Source organism: Mesocricetus auratus, unplaced genomic scaffold (assembly GCF_017639785.1).
Source record: "Mesocricetus auratus isolate SY011 unplaced genomic scaffold, BCM_Maur_2.0 Super-Scaffold_100004, whole genome shotgun sequence".
In the NCBI taxonomy this organism is placed as follows: Eukaryota; Metazoa; Chordata; class Mammalia; order Rodentia; family Cricetidae; genus Mesocricetus; species Mesocricetus auratus.
Window position 1 is genome coordinate 84,236,377 of NW_024429189.1, and position 21,668 is coordinate 84,258,044.

The 21,668-nt window shown below is 39.6% G+C and overlaps 1 long non-coding RNA gene across 1 annotated transcript in view; it reads left to right on the top strand.

The window, feature by feature from the left end:
- Positions 1 to 8,784, top strand: part of LOC106021968 — a 100,059-nt gene extending 91,275 nt beyond the window's left edge. Inside the window, exon 4 of the long non-coding RNA XR_005877330.1 lies at positions 8,321 to 8,784. This is a non-coding gene — a long non-coding RNA (uncharacterized LOC106021968). The remainder of the gene's footprint in view (positions 1 to 8,320) is intronic.
- The last annotated feature ends 12,884 nt before the right edge of the window (positions 8,785 to 21,668 follow it).

Here is a 21,668-nt window from a genome sequence, read left to right on the forward strand (position 1 = left end):
AAGAAATATGTATTTTTCTTATTAGATTCAAAAGCTGTAAAATGTCTCTACTCCAAGTGTAATATATGTTCTGGCTTTCTCTGCAGTTCGTTCTGGGACCCAGAACCTTTCCTTTGACCATCCTACTTCCTTCTCTCCTCTCTGAAAGGGTTTGGACTTCTCTGAAAAGTAGTTTCATGGCCCCAGCCACCAGCAAACCAAACAGTAAGCAACTGCTATTTGGCTTGGCTGTTAACATGACACTGACTTACCGCTGGTGGACACCCCTGAGCTTCTCAAGAGAGATCTTTCCAAGACAACAAATTTCCAGTTACATGTTTGGTGCCTTGAATTCACTAGGCCTGTCTCAACAGAAAAATTGTTTTCATTGATTCTTTCAAAGAGCAATGGTAGTATAAAAATTAAATTTTAATCCATTTTTAACACCAAGTTTCATTTTGGATTTAAGTGAATATGAACGAGCCTTTGCCTCCTGAAGAAACCTGCTGCTCCAGTCACCATTAATGAAAACTACTGCCTTGCCTCAGGTTTATTCAATGTATCTAAGTGGTTTCATGGGGTTGACTTCTTTTTCTCTGTCCCCAGAAAATCCAGTGATGATATGTGTGGCTAGACATAGGTTTCTTAAGGTATCATCTCAGGATAGACGTGTATTTGTTTGTAAAGTATATTTTTTCATAAGTCTTATATGGCAAAAAAGGTGAAATTTTCTTGTAGTGCTGGATTTCCTTTCCTTAGCTTTTTAGCCAGTTTCTTGTCCCAATAATTCTAAATAATATGCATCGTGTCTTTCTACTTTAAAGACTTTGAATCATTCCTAACTTTAGTTGAGAAATAAACAAACATGTCTGTTCTTTCTTCTTTAATTTTATGGTCACTATTAATGGCAGGAACTATGTTTAGGAAATTAAAAATAAAACACAGTCAAAATACTCACATAGTGGGGTTCACAAAAGGAGTGCTTCCCTGGTGGGCCTTGGTTTTCCTGTAAGGCCTGCCGTGGGGCCACATGGGCTGGACTGATGAGTCACGTGCAGAACTGCCTATCCCTGCTTGGTGCTGTTGTTTGAGGAGTGCCCAAGGCATAAGAGACATGGTTCTCTTCTCTCCCACTGAAGACCCATGAAAATCTCTGAATGTCCCTACCTGCCACACCTGATATAGATCTCCAGATGTTCTGTCTCCTCTTTCACCCCTTCCCTCATAATGGGACACCACCACCCTCTTACCTAACTTCTCTCACCTCCATATTTAACTAACTCTTCTCCGTTGCTCTTCATTTAGATGAAACACATACTGGATATAGGAATTGGAATTAAGATGGGAAGTCATCAGTTTGGAACTTTTAAAGAGATGGGTAAGAGGAGAACTCTGAGAAGATTTTTATTACAGCAGAAATGTAACCCATTCTCAACCGGGACAACATGTTCTTATACTTATCTGTGCTGCTGACCATGCCCTTGTCAGGTGTGGCTACAGGTGTATATGGACTTGTGGAATAAAGGGTTGAGGGTTCCAGCTGAGTCTTGAAAAGCTGCAGAGATGAACCTGGGTTACTAGTTTTTCTTGTAAGTATTTTCCCACAATAAATAGCCAACAATACCGTTATCCAGTGTATGGTTATATTTCTTTTTCAAAAAAGTCCATTGCATTTTTGAAGATATTGAATCATGCTCCAAAGGTCTCATCTCTTACTATGACCATTTTAGTAGCTAGGCCTCAGCTATAGCTTTTGTGGCACCCCATTCAGGCCATGGCATATACTTATTAAGTCCCGGACTCATTATTTCTTAAGGATTAGGAATTTCTTCTCTTGGTGTTTGTCCCATGGGATCATTGCTTTCAGATTTTACTGCTCCTATCATGACATTTTATAGTCTAGATTATGTAAGAGTTTGAAAAGGTAAACATGCTGTCCAGTAGTACTAGTGTACTTATTTCAAATATATTTTACTAAGTTAAGTCATATGGAAAGGCCAATTTCTATTGGCTAATACTGATTAAATAGTAGTAAGTGCATCTGGGTTAATATAAAAGATAAATCATACTAGGGAATGTCATGTGATAGGAAGTTTTGGATTCTTGATAGTGGGTATCCCCACTGACATATTAAGCCATATCAAGCCCAATTAAAAGTCCATATTTAATGAGCCAAGCACTCTCAGGTGACTCTCAAACCCCCAGAAGTAAGGCAGGGGAGGGAGAACAAGAAATCAAATGGCAGGTCTAGGAACCAGAACTTAAATATCCTGTAGGAGCAGTCTTGAGCACCTCCAGAGGAGGAGCCACTACTTGGTAGGCTCTCTGAAAGGGATAGGGTTTGGAGGGAGAGGAGGCACACTGAGATGGAGCTTCCTAATGAACTTTATATGGTCACTATTTTTAGTGATGCAAGTGAGTTTCCATCATTTAGTTCAGTATATAAGGTTTAAATCCAAATTTTTGGTGTGCATTTGGATAGATGCACACACTGACATTGAAACACACACACACACACATTCATGCACACACTCTTCAGATAATCTGTAGTTATCTTCAGATGATAGCATTTTTCTTTTCAGGAACAGAGAGATGGATTATAATTTAACAGAAATACTATGAAATGACATTTTCCCACTTGACAAGTAGTTGTTTATCTTATCTTTAACTTCAGAAGATATCCAATGTAATGAGTTCTTGAACTGCCAAAACAAATGCAGAGCTGAGGATGGTGGTGCATGCTTTTAATCCCAGCACTTGGGAGGCAGAGGCAGGTGGGTCTCTTAGAGAGACCCTGTCTCAAAACAAAAATAATGATAAAACAACCCACCACTAAGAACACAAATGAGTGGGCAGGCTGACCAACTCAGCTATCACCCAGGCCCAGAACAAGGGCTCTGGGTTGATCCACCCCAGCATCAACCTCCTCTATGAAATGTTGGAGCAGGTGAAGGGGACAAACCTACAGATCTGAAACAGCAGGATCTCTACGACACAGGACAACAACAAGATATCCAAGAGAAACCCCAGTGAGCATCCAGAGGCCTCAAGCCAGACTGATTGTGGCAATGAAAACATGCAAGTAAAGATGAGTGGACCAAAGGGTGTACTATGTGATTCATCGGGGGCACACTGTAGTTTCTATGGTTCTATGGCAATATTCTTCTCTCTACCCCTCCCTCTTTCCCTCTCTCTATCTCTGGTTTGGTTTCTTTGGTTTTTCGGGGGGGTTGTTATTTCTTTAAATTTTGGTTTTCTTTGTTGGGGAGGAGGTCGCAAGACCAAAGGGTATCTACTAGGGGGGATGAAGAGATAAGTTGGATTAGAATGCATAATGTGAAATGCACAAAGAATCTATAAAAGTTTTAAAAAGTGCAAGTGAAACCCTGAAATACATGGATTGTCTGGAGACATTTACTAGTATGTCTGAGCAGGGGGGATGTCAGAGATCTTCAAAGACTTGAGATTACAACCTGTGGTGGTTTGAAAGAAAATGGCCCCCAAAGGGAGTGGCTCTACTAGGAGGTGTGGACTTGTTGGAATATGGAGGAAGTGTGTCACTGCAGAGGCAGGCTTTGAGGTCTCATATATGCTCAAGATACTTCTCAGTGTCTCAGACTATTTTCTGTTGCCTGCCTATCAAGATGTAGAACTCTCAGCTTCAACACCAGGCCTGCCTGTGGCCGCCATGTTACAATTAAATGTTTTCTTTTATAAGAGTTATGGTGGTGGTCATGGTGTTTCTTCATGGCAGTAAGCAGTCTAAGTCACATCCCTGAGGAAGCACTCCTACTTCATCCTCTACAATGCTCAGTGACACTGAAACAGAGAATGTTGCAGTCTTAAACACAGATGCTCATTGCGTGCTAGATGGTAATAGACCGTGATCCCCCTGCACTGGTTTAAAAATTGGTGAAGCCGAGCTACAGAAAAGGCTAAAGCTATTTCCTTCATTTAATACTTAAACAGAATACACCAAAAACCTTGTGCCCATCCTACATTGATAAGAAAAATAAATGATATCAATAAAAGAAAGTTAACAAAATAAAGGGCACTCTCTATTCAAAAGGTGTTTAGTTGATAGCCCACTCTAGATTTGTATATTTTAGCCTTCCAAATGTTTTTTGAAAGATCCAGGAATGACACTGACCTTGGATGACTTATGCCATTTGATTAACTTTCTTTAGGTTTTCTGCCCTACCCAGGCCCGGGAAAGTCACTTATATATACTATTTTGACAACAAGCAATTCTGGATCAAACACCATAATTATCATTTTAATCATTTTACAATACTATTTAGGTACGTTTCTCAGAAAACACCACAAAATATTTTAATTATCAAATTAAGATTTCTCATACTCCTTTTATTAGAAAGACAAAGTTGCCAAAATATTTTTTCAGTGGACCGTTTCTATGTGTTTTTGAGCTAGAAACTTAAATGCTTTTGGACCCTAGAATGCAGGAAGCCTAGAAAAGATTCAAAACAATGTTGAGTTTACAATCTAAGCAGAAAGCTCCAACTCAGTTTCTCTCAGGATGGAGAGTAAGAGCTGTCACGGCTGATATTTTAGCACACTGAGAGCTAACAGCCAAGTTTCTTTCTTGGAGGGAGATTTTTTTCACACTGGTGCAGGTTTAGAGAAAAATAATATTTATTTTCAATTTGCTTGGCTTAAGGTTTCCTTCCTTTCCTTCCAATCTTTAAACACATCAGTATAACTTTCTGCTCCTGCAATGGGGGGCTGGGGCATGTAAGGACAAGGTGTTTGTATTAGATTTAAATGTGGTTTATTTGCTTAGTAGTTTAGAAAGTTGTGAGAGTGAGTCCAAGGTCATGGGTTTGACTCTCCCATGGAGCTTCAATTTTCCCCTTTTTGCCTTTGAAAGAGACACCAAGGAAATTGACTATTAGACAAATTTTACTTGATTGAAGAAAGCCATAGAAACTCAAGTTAAAAGATACTACCTTAATGTTTTTGAAAGCTAAAAGGGTGACGTGGTGATCAAAGAGAACTGTGTGGGCCCAGTACAGCTCAAGGATGCTTGGAGGAGTGCCAGGGGGGAAGGGTGAACAGAGCACAAGGCAAAGAGCCTCATTGGCTGCCTGTATCTTGCCTAAGGGAATATTTCTGATGGGATCGTGGCAAACCCTTTCAGAACATGGCAGAGCAAGAGCACCAGCTTGAGATCCAGTATTCAATTTTTGTAAGTAAGACAGTTAGGAAAGAAGAACAGAAAGGAAATTCTATAATAGGTGCTCAATTATTACTATAGTTTTGAAAAAGAGCATGGACTGTGCCTCTGGAGTTACAATCACATTTTATATATGTCTGTCACTCTGATTCCTCTCTGCCTCTTTTCCAAGGACATCATAAGTAATACAGCTATAAAATCAGTCAAAGTGCAATAGTCTAGGCCACTTAAATATCCCACATCTGTACATATCCTAAATCTTGTCAAGAAGTACATTAGTAATAGGTACTAAAATTTAAAACTGAAACAAAACTCATACTACCATTTCATAACGCTTATCAAAAGCCATAATTCTAATTTCATGAAGTTGGGGACAAATAGCAATCATCATGGGAGGTATGAGTTTTCTGGCTCCTTATGTGAGCTTTACTACCCCTGTCTGCTGTGAGAGTCCATCCTGTTGCTCTTGGTCTCTGAGGATGCATTTCTTATCCAGGATGCTTTGAGGTTGTGGAATTTTGATTTTCTCCTCCCAGTGTTTATAACTTCCATTTGAACCCAGCCATGGATTTATATTCCCCCAAGTAACTTCAGAGGCAACAGGCTTGTCCATAACAAGCCATAGTATCATGTAAGAAGCTTATATGCTAAACTCAACTCTTATTAATATAAACACATCATTGCCCTCCCCAAGGTCACCCTGATTCCTCAGTTGTGCAAGGAAGATGGAGAAAAGAGATGAATCATGCCTGATGCTTTCTAGGCTACACAGACACATGTCTAAGATCTACATTTGATCCATATGGAAATAAAAATTACTATCTTTTCCAATTGCCATTCATAATCCCCTCCAGCCCATACCTCATGATGGGCTATACCTCATGTCTGGCAAGAGACACAAAATGAAAGATCTGTCTGAGGGGTCTGCTTACTTACTATTCGAAGATTTTTCTTGGGCATCTTAAACAGTATTGTTTTAGTCTGTTTGAAATTAGACAACTTGAAATCTGTATTCTGTAGCACAGAACACTCATGAGCCTCTAGTACAAATGTTCTTTCTTACAAATAGAAAGATATATGTGTGAGTGTCTTGCCTGTATTTACATATGTGTACCACGTGTGTGACTCCTGAGGAGTTCAGAGGAGTATATGGGCTCTCCTGGAACTGGAGCTTCAAGTAATTATGAGCCACTATGTCAGTGATGATACCTGAACATTGGTCAACTGCAAGAGAAGCAAATGTTCTTAACTGCTACTCTACCTTTGCAGCCTACACATATGCCTTATTAGCAGTCTGGTGTCTGGAGAACAGTATGTGAGGTCCTGTATCAATGGATTACATAAGCACTAATAGTGCTATATGTCCTACTGGTTACAAAGATGAAAGTGAAGTGTTCAAAGCTAAGGGTATTTATGGGTTATCCTTGAACATGCCTAATTAATATGCATACAGATTAGAACTGTGGTTGAGGGTTGATGAGAGGGTAGGAGAAACAGTCAAAGGTGTGAAGTTGTAGTTATAGAGGATGAATCTAGAGATGAGGAATACAATCAGGACATACTAGCACATTTGCTAAAATACTAGATTTTAAATACTTTTACTAAAAATAGTGAGAAACTATATGAGATAATAGACATACTAATTAGTGTGATTGCAATAAGTTCACTATGTATGATCTATTAATATACCATATTTATGCTATTTTAACATATTTATAAACTATATTAAAAGATGTTAAAATATCAGATAGAATATCTAATCATCAAGGGAAGATTATGCACTATTAACCAGAAGTGACTAGAAATTGATAGCCCCAGAAAGAACCAACTACAAGATCATTACACTTGTTCCCATCTCCTAGTGAAACAGTTTATCTGTGAAGAGACAGTAAGAGCAAGGGATTATTATGATGGATCCACTCACATCTTAGAACAAATAGATACAAAAAGAGGAGTATATAACAATGCACTTTTTTGTTTTTGTTTTGTTTTTTTTTGAGACAGGGTTTGTTTTGGCCTGTCCTGGAACTTGCTCTGTAGACCAGGCTGGCTTCAAACTCACAGAGATCCACCCCCCTCTGCCTCCCGAATGCTGGGATTAAAGGCATGTGCCACCCACGCCTGGCAACAATGCGCTTCTAATGAATTACCTTTTTTAAGAAAGTGTTCCTTAAAATAAATCTCAAACTTGTTTTGTTTTGTCCGTTTGTTTGTTTTGTTTTTTTGAGACATCATTTTTTTGTGTAGCCTTGACTGTCCTGGAACTCACTTTGTAGACCAGAGACGAGCCTCCCTCTGCTTTCTGAGTGCTGGTATTAGTGGTGTACACCACCACCACCTGGTTCCAACTATTTTTTGATAGTCATCATTGGAGTCAATAAAATGTAGCTTATATGTTATCTAGTAGGAGCCTTTCTGAGTACTATTAAAGAGAATTTATGTATAATATTTTGAATCCCTTTTTCATTTTATGGAGTTTGGTTTTTTGTTTTCGTTATTGTTGTTTTTGAATTCGGGTTACACTGTGAAGCCTAGGCTCTCCTGGAATTCACTTTGTAGCCCATGCTGGCTTCAAACATGCATTACTCCTGATTCAGCTTCCCAAGTGCTCAGTGACATCTACTACCATGCTTATCTTTCTAGGATTTTATTTAGGAAGAATGGTTTTATAGATATGGTTGTCTCCACACCTTGTAAGTATTACACATAATCTTGAGCTGTAGGAGGGTGCAATGACTCTGGGCAAGGACAGTAGCATCGGAGCCTCGAGCCCCAGGAGGGGTCAGAAGTACCTTGTGTATGGTGCATTTCCTTAGTATCCTCACACATTTGAGAGACTTCATGGTGATGTTGTCACAGTACTGAACACATCGCTGGAGAAGAACAGGATCTGCTCAGTCAGAGGACTCAGTGAAACAAAGAGACGTTCTCCCTGTCTCTTTAGGATGCTATGTGTGTGTTATCCAGTTCTGACTCTAGATGTTGGTTCTAGAAAGCTTTGCTTGTCTTTTCGTCCTAGAGAAATACTATTTAATGCTGCAACTATAACAATGATTTCCTCTGGGAAGTGAGCTAGGAATTAACTTGAAAAACCTCTCCTGGATGTTTAAAAAGTGATGTTTTATTTTTTTTCCTTGTTTTCCACAGGCAGTACACTCTGTTATGATTCCCAATAGAGATGAAATGCAGTCTGAAGCCAGAGCAGAGAAAGACGGCTGAAAATTCATGTAATATTTGTATCAAGTACGCCATGAATCATGAAATGCAACACTACTGCAGGGCTTCTTGAAGAATCTGTACTCAGGAGTTATTGACATTTATATAATCACGCGCTGCAATGTGTTTTTCTGAAAAACAAACTTTACCTAGAGTTCTGAAAATTATCCGCAATTTGTACGGAGGAATTCAAACATCAAATTGGTACATTAGCCACATGGCATGGGCCTCCAACTCCAGGACAGCATGTTCCATGAGACTCTCTGGAAAATAAAAAAGCATTTAAAAAACCTTTTATTTATTTTTTATTGAAAACACCATTTTTTAGGGCAAAAGGTCACTGGATTGAACATAGATAAGCAAATACCCCAATTAATAAAATTACTTTCTCAATATAATGTTTCTTGACCTGTTTGTCCCTATAATTTTGAAAGAATGGAAGCCAAGATGTAAAAGCCAATGTAAACACCAGTCATCAATGGAGTTATTCAGATGGAACTTCTGGTCACTTTTAAATGTGCAATAACTGAAAAAAAATTACTTTAGTCTGCCTCTTAGGAGCTATTTAGAACTTTCTCATTCTTCCCCATTTATCTAGACTCCAAGCTTATGAATAAACAACTTTTAAAATATTAAGAGTATATTTAGTTAATGAACAGCTTAAGTAAAAACTATGCTTCATAGTATATGAGTATGTGTGACTGGACAGAAACAGTATTGGGGAGTTTATGAAGAAAACATCTGTTTAGAATTTAAAGTTTTCTTTCCAACCATATTTTATAGTTTACATTTTTTCGTTGAAAACAATTATCAGGGTAAATATTTATTTTAGGCTCTTTTGTGCATAGCTTGTATGCATGAATTTGGTGCATTAAAATGTTTGCTCCTCATATTAACTATTAACATTGAAATATAAATAATTTTTATCTTTATCCCATGGTCTAATACATATGCTTTTCTTGATAAAATAAAAGTAAAAAGATCTAATCATGTGCTATCTCTATTAGTATGGTAATTATCTCAATACATTTCTATCATATATCATAGCTCAGGACATTTCTTTCCCCAACATTGCAAAAGTGAATTCAGTAATGATTCAGTTCATTTTCAAAGAGACACAAAGGTTACAGTCATAAGTCGTGCTTCTTCATAAAACATCTTTACCCTCATATTATCTAAGCTAAACCCAAACACATAACTGAAAATAAAGGGTCTCAGAATAATTGTAGTTCTCATGTCATCTGCTTCCATGGTGAAACCATTGGTTACCAAGAAAAGAAAAGGGCAATTCCTCAGAGGAACAAGGTACTGAGGTCAAGTTGAGCTCTGTCCTGACAGCTAGAAACAGTGTTTATGAGTTCAAAAACTGTGTCAACCTTACAACCTTGAGTTGTAAGTCTAAACAGCTGAGGAAAAGATAATTCAATAATCTTTTCCTTTCCCTCTTTTGGTTGGTCAAAATATGTGTAAGAAGCAAGTACCACTAAATGATGCTATTCTCTGATGGGTAGTAAGGTACAGGTACATATATCAAGCTACAGGATTGTATATTTGTATTCAGCTTAATTTATCTATCTATCTGTCTATCTATCTATCTTCCCACATACTTATTTATCATCTATCAATCATCTGTCTATCCATCTATAATCTATGTATACCAATAAAATAGAATATCCAATTGTGTACTATTACATAGTAATAGCTTTTACAATGTTTAATATGATTTATAACATCTGTGCAATATACTGTTACTATGTAGTAGTTTGTACATCATGTTTTATGTGCAAAAAATCTGGGGAATTTTCTCCTAGTGTCTTTACAAATCCATTTAGTGCCACAGTTACATCAATTGCCAGTTTATTCTTAGGGTACCTTCAGTGTTATGAGCCTCCTTTGTTCAGATTTATTGTATACCTGGCATATAAAAGGAGAAAAGTATGTGCTGTTTGACACATACTAACTAAGTTGGTACTTAAATAGTATTATACAGACATCTAACATTTAATATATCATATCACACATATGTATATATGAGTATGTTAAAGAGAGCATGAAATAGCTATTTCAAGTATTGATAAAAGAATAATTCAGCAGAAAAATTGATGATAAAATTAACGCAAAAGCCTACAATTTGAAAATAAAGAGTAGAAGATTTTTTTAAAAATCTTTTTAAAATCAGTGTGACAACATGTAAGTATTGTTTAGTAGGAATTTCAAAGAGAATACATGGCAGGATTATTAAGTAAATAATAAATCAATATCTAGAAGTCAAGGGCAGGAAGCCTCAGATCAAAAAGGCTACTGAATGTTTAGAACAATGAACTTAAGTAAGAAAAGAAAAGGAAATGGCCCATAGGACTCATGTCACAGTAAGAAGCAGTTGGTGAAGGAGGTACCTAGCACAGGCATAGAATAGATGTCTGTGCATGATACCAAGGTTCTCACAGTTGAAATACCCATCACTATCCGGCCCAAATATTGCAGAAGACAGTGAGCCTATGATCATGAGACCTTCTGGCCTTGCAGATTCCTCATTCTGTGCAGTTATAGAGAAGACCAAGTTCTGGGTTAGTTTCCATGACAGAACATGTTCTCATCAGAGAGTCAAGCTAACAGGAATCTTTGCTTTGTGTGCCTTTCCTGCTTTGCCATTCATAGTGAACAAATAGTAAAACTGACTAGCTAAATTTGCTAATCCTCAGTACTAGACTAAAACTTATGATTAAGACAAGCTTTAGACAAATCAGAAACTTTGAAGTGTAGCCAGAAAAATTACATATATTTTCATCCTAAGGATTAAAGGCAATCATGTACAGAGGGTTGGGTTGGCAGAGAACTCCCCAAGTAGCACCTAAAACTAAAAGTACCAAAGGAAAGGAAGCTCTCATAAGCCCAAGGGAAAATGAGTACTGAACCACACTGTTAATGCAAGAGATGTAACTGAGCACAGATCTAAGATGAGAAGTTCATGCTTTTTCTGAAGAAGGTGGTTCATCCCACCACGATGTAGAGATAAAGCAGAACCACCATGAGATCCCCAAGGTCCAAGGTAGAAGACACAAAGGACCCTCCCTACCTGGTGGTGACAAACTCAAGATGTTCTGTAGCTCTGGACCACGATAGAGAAAGAGGAATTCAACTTTTGGCATAGTTTGGTTTTGTAAAATTAGTAACATATCCAATGATTGGTCAGTTGTAACATATATCAGAATAGAGGTGGGCAGAAAATGTTATTACAGTATGATATTAGCCTCAGTCGCAAACCATCTTTACATGGGCATATAAATGATAATGTTGGGTTTTGGTTTTGTTTATTGGGCTTGGCTTAGGCCATAGTGCTAACACTTTATAGTATCAGTGCAATGCTAGCCATTCTTGGGTAGGCTCCATCATCCCTGGCATCTAGGATGAGATTTATCAAAATAAACATGTGTCATAGCAAGGTTCAGAGATGTTTATTCATCCCATGGTCCTACTTACAGCCATCTCCTGTCTGACTGGTTTTGTTTATCATCGGTTTCTTAGAATAAGATTTTTTTCCTCATTATCACAAGAGAAACGGAAGACAGTATGTGTTTATGGGGGGTACACTCTGAACTACTCTTCTAGTCCGTTCTTACTACTTTGTCACCCAACTTCATATGTTGGTGTCTAATCTTCCTCTTTGATTTTGCTTCCTCTTTCCTTTCAGGAACAGATAATCCCAAAGACCCTGTTTTCTTTTTTTGTTGTTGTTTATTTGTTCATTTTATTTATTTATTTATCTTGGTAAGACCCTGTGGTGGTCTGAATGAGAATGGTCCCCATAGGCTCATGTGTTTGTATGTTTGGTCCCAGTTTGTGTATTGTTTAGGAAGTTTGAGGAGGTGTGATATTATTGGAGGAGATGTGTCAACTTCAGGTTGGACTTTGATGTTTCAAAATCCCAGGCCAGGCCCAGCGGTGCTCTCTTTTTCTGTATCCATCTTGTGCATAGATGCAAACTCTCAGCTACTGATCCAGCACCATGCCTGCTTGCCTGCCTGCCACCATACTGCCTGCCATGATGGTCATAGACTAACCCTCTGAAACTGTAAGGAAGCCCCCAATTAAATGCCTTCCTTGTCTAAAATCCATATATGAGAGAGTACATGCCATGTTTCTCTTTTTGTGACTGGGTTACCTCACTCAGGATGGTTTCTTCTAGTGTCATCCATTTGCCTGCGAATCTCATGATTCCATTTTTTTTTCTGCTGAATAGTACTCCATTGTGTAGATGTACCACATTTTCTCTATCCACTCTTCGGGTGAGGGACATCTAGGTTGCTTCCAAGTTCTGGCTATTACAAATAAAGCTGCTATGAACATAGTGGAACAGACATCTTTGTTGTATGAATGGGCATCTTTTGGATATATGCCTAAGAGTGGAGTTGCTGGGTCTTGTGGTAGGTTTATTCCCATTTTTCTGAGGAATCTCCATACTGATTTCCAAAGTGGCTGAACCAGTTGGCAGTCCCACCAGCAATGGAGGAGTGTCCCCCTTTCACCACATCCTCTCCAGCATAAATTGTCATTGGTGTTTTTGATTTTAGCCATTCTGACAGGAGTGAGATGGTATCTCAGAGTTGTTTTGATTTGCATTTCCCGGATGGCTAAGGATGTTGAGCACTTTCTCAAGTGCCTCTCAGCCATTTTAGACTCCTCTATTGAAAACTCTCTATTTAGTTCTGCAGCCCACTTTTTAATTGGGTCCTTTGATGTTTTGGAGACTTGCTTCTTGAGTTCTTTGTAAATTTTGGAGATCAACCCTCTGTCAGATGTGGGATTAGTGAATATTTTTTCCCATTCTGTGGGCTGCCTTTTTGTCTTGCTGACTGTGTCCTTTGCCTTACAGAAGCTTCTCAGTTTCAGTAGGTCCCATTTATTAATTGTTGATCTCACTGTCTGTGCTACTGGTGTTATGTTCAGGAAAAAAAAATAAATGCCTTCCTTTGTAAGTTACCTTGGTCCTGGTGTCTCTTCACAGCAATAGAGTAATAACTAGGACAGCTTCAACCATGTTTCTGTTTTGCTTGATAAAGATCATAATGTCAAACCACACTGGCAGTTTATTTGGATGTAGATGTAACTGACTGAAATTGAGGAGTGATGTGGGGATCCAATGTGACCTGGTGTTATCAGCCCATGGTATGCTCTGTGTGTGTATGTGTTCTATATACTTGCTAATGTGTGTATGTATATATATGTGCACATGACAGTATGTATGGATGTGTTTGCATCTGTGTGTGGAGGCTAGTGGTTAATGTCAGCTTTCTTTCCTCAACCACCCTCTTTTTTTTTGAGACAGGGTCTTTCACTGTACTAGCTAGTCTGGCTGTCCACTGAACTACAGTCATCTGACCTCTGTCTTCCACTCCCTATGACCCAGTGCTGGAGTTACAAGCATTTGCTGACTGTGCTTGGTTTTCTGCATGGTTTCTAGGGATATGAACTTGGGGTCTCCTGTGTGCATAGCAGGGATTTTAATGACTGAGCATTTCCCGACACACAGTGGAGGCTGTTTTTATCTCCTAGCCTTCTTCACTCATTTGTGTGGTTCCCTATCCTTATAGGCACTTGGGCTCCAAACTCCTGTCTCAGAGTGTGATTTCTAGTCTCCCACACTATTGCCCATTCTTAAAAGTTAAGAATGATTTCTTTTGTGATCACTGGATTAGTTTTTTCAGAACTTGTTCGTATGTTTCTGTGCTGGGTGAATTTAAGGGGTCACTTAAATGAGAGTCCTGTTCTTCCAAAAGAAAAGCACATCTAAAGTAAAGCACATCTGGTGACCTATGTCCCTTCATCTTGCCAGTGTCACATAGAAGCAGTTGGGCTCTGCACCAGTGTGCATATGTCTGAACTAGATCCAGGAATGTCAGTTCTCCCCTCTGTAAATGTTTGACTTTGTGACTCTGTTTAAATAGTGGTTTGTGGGTATTCCTTGATTTCCTTTGAGCTCTAAGGCCCTAGACTTCTCCTAGTCATTACAGGAATGTGGAGCTTGGAACTGAGGAGGCACTGAATTGCTGGATAAGCAGACATGGGGGCACAGGTTTTTCTCCTTTAGAAATATCAAAGCTTTTTGGAGATGCAGTTTCTTCAGTCCTGTAAGGTTTATAATTTTCAGTGAAATTTCCTATTTACTGTGTAGCTTGATTCAAATGTCTCATAAATGAAGGATGTTCTCAGACAGTAGTTTCCTTTTGACCATGGTCAACAACAAGGTAGAAAGTGAGAATTAGATCTTCATTTTCCACATCATGTCTTCAGTCAAGCATGATGATATTCTCCCCCAAGATTACCATCCCTTTGGCACACACTTCACAGGTCTCAATTCTAAAAGCCCGAGGTCTGTTTTGTGCCAGCTTCAGCCTACTTTCAAAATGGCATTCAGCATCAGAAGAGGAAACATTGGGAGAAGTTGGCTTTTGTTTATGTAGGCCATTCTTTACTTTCAATACAAAGCCTGATCCAGTAGCCCAGGCTGGCTTTGAACTCAGATCCTCCTGTCTACAGTCTATGCTGGGATTACAGGTATCTATAACACCAGGCTCAACTTGTCTAAACTGTGCCTTAGTTTTAATGTTGATTTTCACTGTTAGGACACTAGCAGGGCTTGCTCCATGACACTAGCTAGCCATCTGGTTAATGACACACCAGTACTCTAACCAGTGAATTAAAGATGAGCATTGCATTCATGTATAGCTGATACAAATCGGCAATGATCAGCCTGGTTATGCAAATCATCATCACAGTGCCAGGTGACTTCTTAAATGAGCTTCTGCCTAGCTCTGTAGCTCAGGGGTAGCTACTCTGTAAAAGCTATATGCTGATTGGCCCCCCAGGACTACATATTAATAATAATTTTAATAACTGTAGTAGATTTATCAAACAAGCTAGAAGTTGAGCTGTTGCTGGAGTATCCACATCTCTCATGAGACTGCAGAGATGGCTAAGTAGTTAAAAATGTGTTGTCTCTGACTGAGGACCCAGGTTTGATTCCCAGTACCCACATATTATCTTAAAGCATCTGTAGCTCCAGTTCCAGGGGATTCAATGTCTTCTTCTGGCCTCCATGGGCACTGCATGTACTCAGTACACTGAAACACAAGCAGGAAAAGTACCTATATACATAAAATTTTGTAAAAGGTATTTTTAAAAAGATGAACCTGAAAGACAAAGGCCTGTACATGCACTCTCTCTCTCTCTCTCTCTCTCTCTCTCTCTCTCTCTCTCTCTCTCTCTCTGTCTCTCTGTCTCTCTGTCTCTCTCTGTCTCTGTCTCCCCCCCTCTCTCTCTCACACACACACACACATGCACACAACACACCACTCCACAATTGGAAGTATTGTAAATAACACATTATTTCAAAGAGTTCTATTTGCTTTTCATTTCACCTGAAACATTAGTTGTATATTGTAGAGAATGCCTGTATTTTTAAGGCAGCTTGTCCCAAGTGGCCCTTTCTAGGATGAGAAGAGAAAGCGTCCAGGTCATATCCCAAGGGTCACATGACTTGCTTTCTCCCTGTCTGACGTGTGCGCGCACGTGTGTGTGTGTGTGTGTGTGTGTGTGTGTGTGTGTGTGTGTGTGTGTGACTGTGTGTAGGATTATCTGTGATGCACGGCTGCTTTGGAGTCTATTGCATTCCTAGGGAGCAGGCATGCTGAGAGGTAATCCATCTTCCTCCCTCCCTGCAAACTTGAGTCTTGCCTGCAGTCTCTGAGGTCTGATCACTGATGTCTCAGTATGGACTGCAACCCAATCCTTCAGCTAGCACAGCTGAGCTAAATTCATCTAATTTTTTTTAGACTTTGCACCCTAGCTATCAATCTCATGGGCAGTTGGCATGCTCTGAGCCAGGCATGGGATTCCAGAACCCCTTATCACTGCCCTCTTTGTGCTCTAGCCTCCAAGCGGCAGGAGACTCTGTGGGCACAGAGATGCAAAAACATTTGTCCCTACAGCAGACTGAATTCCTCAGGCCACTTTTCCCAATGAAACAGCCCTTGCCTGTTAATCAAGTGGAGCAGACACAGTTCAGGCTTTCATCAGATGAGCCTGCTCAGCAGAGCTTTTGAAGGAGGGGCCTCTGTGGGCTGCAGGGGATGCATGTTGCCCAGATAAACAGCCATCTCAAAGGTGTTGTTCTGTTTTGCAGACAGGCTTGTCGTTAGTGGGAGGAAGCATGCTGGGTCACCAAGTGCCAGGGTCAAAATGATTTCACTCAGGAGCCAACAAAAAGAAACCACACACACACACACAGAGAGAGAGAGAGAGAGAGAGAGAGAGAGAGAGAGAGAGAGAGAGAGAGAGAGAGAGAGAGAGAGAGAGAGAGAGAGAGAGAGAGAGAGAGAGAGAGAGAGAGAGAGAGAGAGAGAGAGCCCATTGAAGACAGGAGGAAAACAGGAGCTCTTGGGTGTTTTAGACAGTCAAATTGGAGATCATCCTCCAGCCCCTTCCTAACACTTTTGTAACTGCTTCTGTCCCAGGCTTTCCTGCCTGGGTAGTGTCCATGGATTCCTCCTGGGGTTACAAACTACTCCGATCCCTTAATTAACTTATGGGTCAGAAAGCAAGAAAAGAAGAGTGAATGTTGATTTCTTAAGCCTTTACTGTATTTCCTCACACAGTGCAAACACTCTCTGAATCAGGTCTACGAAACAAGCCACTTTGAACTTAGGAAGTAGTTGGAAATTCTACACTGGTGTTTTATGATTCCTTAAGAAATATTTGTCACTTCATTATTATTAATGGTATTTAGCAAACATTTGCCAACTACTCATCATGTATCAGAAGCTATTCTTGGCGATATCTTTTAGGTGGCTAGTGAGCTGGAGAGACAAACTCCCAACTTCACAGGAAGAGGAAGATAGCCAATGAGAACACAAGTGCATGTAACTTCAGACAGCCATCATGATACCGCTTCAGACATGTTTGGTCACTTTGAAAGTAGGATGTAAATGGGAGAGAGGCCATGAGGGATGGAAGCAAGGATGCTTTCAACAAGGTACTAAGCAAGGCCTTGTTGAAGACACCCTCACTGTGAAACTGGTGTTGATTTGATGAGGGGAAGCACGACCCTCAAAGATCTGCATCCTGGAGGGATGATCCCAATTATAAAAGTCTCTGAAGATGAGGAGGTGGCCGTGAAAGACAAGGAGAGCAGGTGAGATGGACTTCATGAGAGAGGAGCCTGGAAAATGAGATAATGTTGAGAAAGCCTAGAGAGATAGGAAGAAGGCCACCCAGGGTCAATCTGGACCTAAGAATGGGCATTACACACATTACTTTCCATGGAAAGTAAATAGCTCTATGAAAACATCAAGGACCTCTGTGTGGACTGAAATCCTGGGCTTCATATGGTTAGATGATTTCCTAGGGTTTATACAGGTAAGTGACAGAACCAGGAAAGCCAAGTCCAAGACTAGACTCCTGCTTTACCTACTCCAGCTTCCTGTTTCCCTATCTTAGAAAGATGTCAATTTTGTTAGTGTGATGAAATTTAATCATACAAAAGACTAGGAAATAGCTTATGTAATTTGAGTTATACAATGTTAGCAATGACTACTTTACCATCTCCTTTCTATGTTTTGTCTTTTTTTAAAGAAAAATTGATAACAGCTTAGGAGGGGGCAGTTTCTCATTCCTGGCATAGAGTTTTTGTTAGGCAGTCTATGAATTCTGGGAAACATATCACCTAATGTAGCATAACTCCATTTAAATTACACAAACACACACATTTACACACACTGTATTTTTAAGCAAGCTTACACAATGTTTTCCTATGGCTTTTAAAACATCCTTTGCATTGCCCTGCCTCCCTGCCTTAGTTAAAGCTTGCACCGCCCTTCTCCTCTTCACAGCAAAGACTGTGCCCTGCTCTCCCCCTCTCCAGAGCTCCTTCGCTTCTCCCCACTGTGGTTCCTTTCTCCTCTTCTAGCTTCTGCAGTTACTTCACTCTGGATGTCCTGGAACTCACCCTGAGTGCTGGGATTAAAGGTGTGTCCCACCACACCCAGAGACATGACAGGGAAGCTGTACAAATGAAATATCAGTATTATCATTGTCTAAGCAAGGCTTGCATAATTACAATACTAGAGACATGCCAGTGTAGATAGGAAAATTGCATAAGATGCCACCTCTTAGATGAAGATCTACAGGTAACCGATAGCTGCTGAGGGAGGTAGAACAACTTTACCATGTGGATGAGTCCTGTGATAGGTTAATTCAACCATAAGTGGTTATCCCTAAACATGAGTACATATAAGAAACATTAAAAGAAGTCAGTAGGTTTACATATGTACTCATACATCTATACATACTCATACATTATACATATATGTATATATATGCAACAATCATAAAGATGAGGGTATAAGCTTGAAAAAGATTATAGGAGGGACATGGGAAGAGTTGGAAGGTGAATAGGGATGAATAGAAATGATATAAGCATAATACTTGGACATGAAATTCTCTCAGAGTTAAATAAAATATTGATAGTGGACCCTCCTTTACCTGGACAGCCTCATGTTAGCCTGGACATTTGAGTGATGAGAGCCAGGCAGGCCTCTCACAGGGTAATACATCCAGTCTCCGTGTATTTTAGGGAGATCAACACCAGTATTTATTAACTTCAGTAGTACTGTCTAAATTTTGGTCATTTGTAGACCACATGGATGATTTTTTTGTATTCTCATGTATTATTTGCTTACTATTTCTCAACAACTGTCTTTTGGGAACTTAGAAGAGTATATATTCTACTGTTTTGGTTTATACAGCATAGTGCCTTTTGATCCAAGCAATAGTATCAACCATGTGCCACTGCACAATTTTCAATAGTGAGGAACACTTTCCTCTGCCTGAGTTGCTTTTAGGACACTGGACCAAGTTAGAGTGGAGTGACTGACACCTTCCTCTTGAAGCCACCTTCTACTTCCCTCTTTCAGTGTCCCCTTGCAAGGATCCGAGCATGTCACCCTTGGGTTTTCTTTATCGGTGGAGCTTTGTTGGGATGTAGAAAAGTCAAGGAAGCTGTGACCAGAGAAGCCAATTCTGGAGCTTTGTTTTCACAGCCATTCAACTCAAACCCCTCCCACTGCACTTCCATTGTTGCCTTTATAGTTGAAATTCGGATCATTTTCACTCAGAGATTATTTCAAACATCCTCAATAAGGCTCTTCGTTGCCCTTCAGACTCCAGTCCTCATCATGACTGTCAATATGTAATAAATATCTAAAACTGCCCATCCATTTTTAAATTCTTACCAGTCTCTTATTGCTTCCTTACTAAAGAGCTGACTTCCCTCTTAGTAACTGAAGATTTCTCCACGATATGCACAAATGAGCTTCAGCTCATGCTTCTGCATTGCTCCCTATACATGTCAGGTGTCCTGAATCAAACAGTCCACAGACTTTTCCACCTTGAACCTCTGCTAAAAGATTTTTGTAGTTTTCATTTCTATAACTCAATCCTTATCATCTCTAAGTCAAAATCTCACCCGGCTCTTAAGGTACATTTCATCATTGCTACTTCAGGACTCAAAGATTTATATGAGGGTAGAGAACATAAGCTCTACAACATTTCCTTTGTATCTAATTTTTCAAAGCTGGATGTTAGGGCAGATTATTTTAAATGAGTAAAGTTGACAATGAACATATATGCATTCTGTTCTGTTCTTGTGATACTGCTATTGTTCACTAGGACAGGTATTATCCATTTTTGATTTACATGCAAAAATGAATATTCATAATGAGGTCTTGGATAGCTATAGGCTGGTTTACTTTTACTAGGAAAGAAGTCTATTACAGACAGGATAAAATCACTATTTTAGGCACTAGGGAAAGTCCCTGGCTTTATACTAACTCTCCGGAGAAAAGAGAAAAAATTAAAAAGGTTTCAATGCACTCTGTTACAGGAATCCTTCAATCATTTTACTGTCAAATACAGCTTCCTTTTGTTAAAATCACAAAAACTTCTAATTCTAATTCCTTCCATATGTACACATATATATATAGTAATAAAATCACAGAAACTTTTCTAATTCCTTCCATATATATATATTAAGACCACAAAAATTTCAATAATAATGAAGCAAATGCTTTGTTGTCCCTAGACTGTCAACTCTCTGAAAAAATTCATGGAAAGAATATTTCCTGTTTGTCTCTCAAGTATACACAAAGCTGGATGCATGTGACCGTCAGCCATTTTAGCTATGTTACCTTGATACCATCCATGGTGGGGCAAACATGGATGCTATAGAGGTTGATGTGAGAAGCTGGATGATAGATGTTGCCACAGTTCCATTATCAGGGGCTACTGGAGACTAGATTTTGATTAATACATGAGTTCAAGAAATGTTTGCTCTATTTAAAAATCCTGTGAAACCAGGGCTTTATGAGTTATGCAGTACACTTAGATGATATTTAACAACTTTATTCTAGTGAGTCACATGAGTCCTGGTGTGCACTGCAGCTCCTGTGTGGAATACCAGTCAGTGGTGTCATTGATAATAAAGTGTACGGCTGCACCAGGTGTGGTTGAAATGGGTGGTATTCCTCATCACTACCGGATGAATGTTCCCTTTCAGATTTTAGAGAAAAATGAGTTAAAACCTGACTTAGGGAGATGTTCTTCCATCACAGAATCTATCACCTGACTGGTTGGAATGCCACTGTGGTGAAACGTTATAGCCTGAGGTGGTGAAAGGCTTTGATGACCCTCATGTGTCCTCTCAAGTTTTGTTCTTGTCTTCTGTTAGAACTGCTCCCTTCCATTGCCACCAAGCGTCTTTGCTCATTCCTCAACAATGAATCTTCTTTGTTGGACCCAGAAGCAGTTCCTAGGTACTTCTTTGTATAGAGTGACTTTCAGTGTCTAACACACTGGCACGGCTGGCGCCAACCAGCTCTAGCCGTTCTTGCTCAGACCTTCTGGGCATTCTGTCAAAGACCATTTGTGACAGACCCTGAGAAAAATAACAAAGCATCTCTCCCCTTGAACCCAAGGAAGAATGTGAAAGGGGACTGGAGACACATAGGCTCTTTGTAACTTCAGGTACCATGTCAGCCCTTGGCTCCCTTCTCCCCTGGCAGGGCTAAGTGACAGAACAGAATGACATGCTCAATTGGGCTGCATCGGGTCAGTCAGGACAGAGCAGGCTTTATTTGAAGAAAGCAACATTGTGCCTCCTGGCAGACTGAGGTAATTTCCTTCCCTTTTCTATACTTCCTAACATTCCAGATTTATCCATTTTACA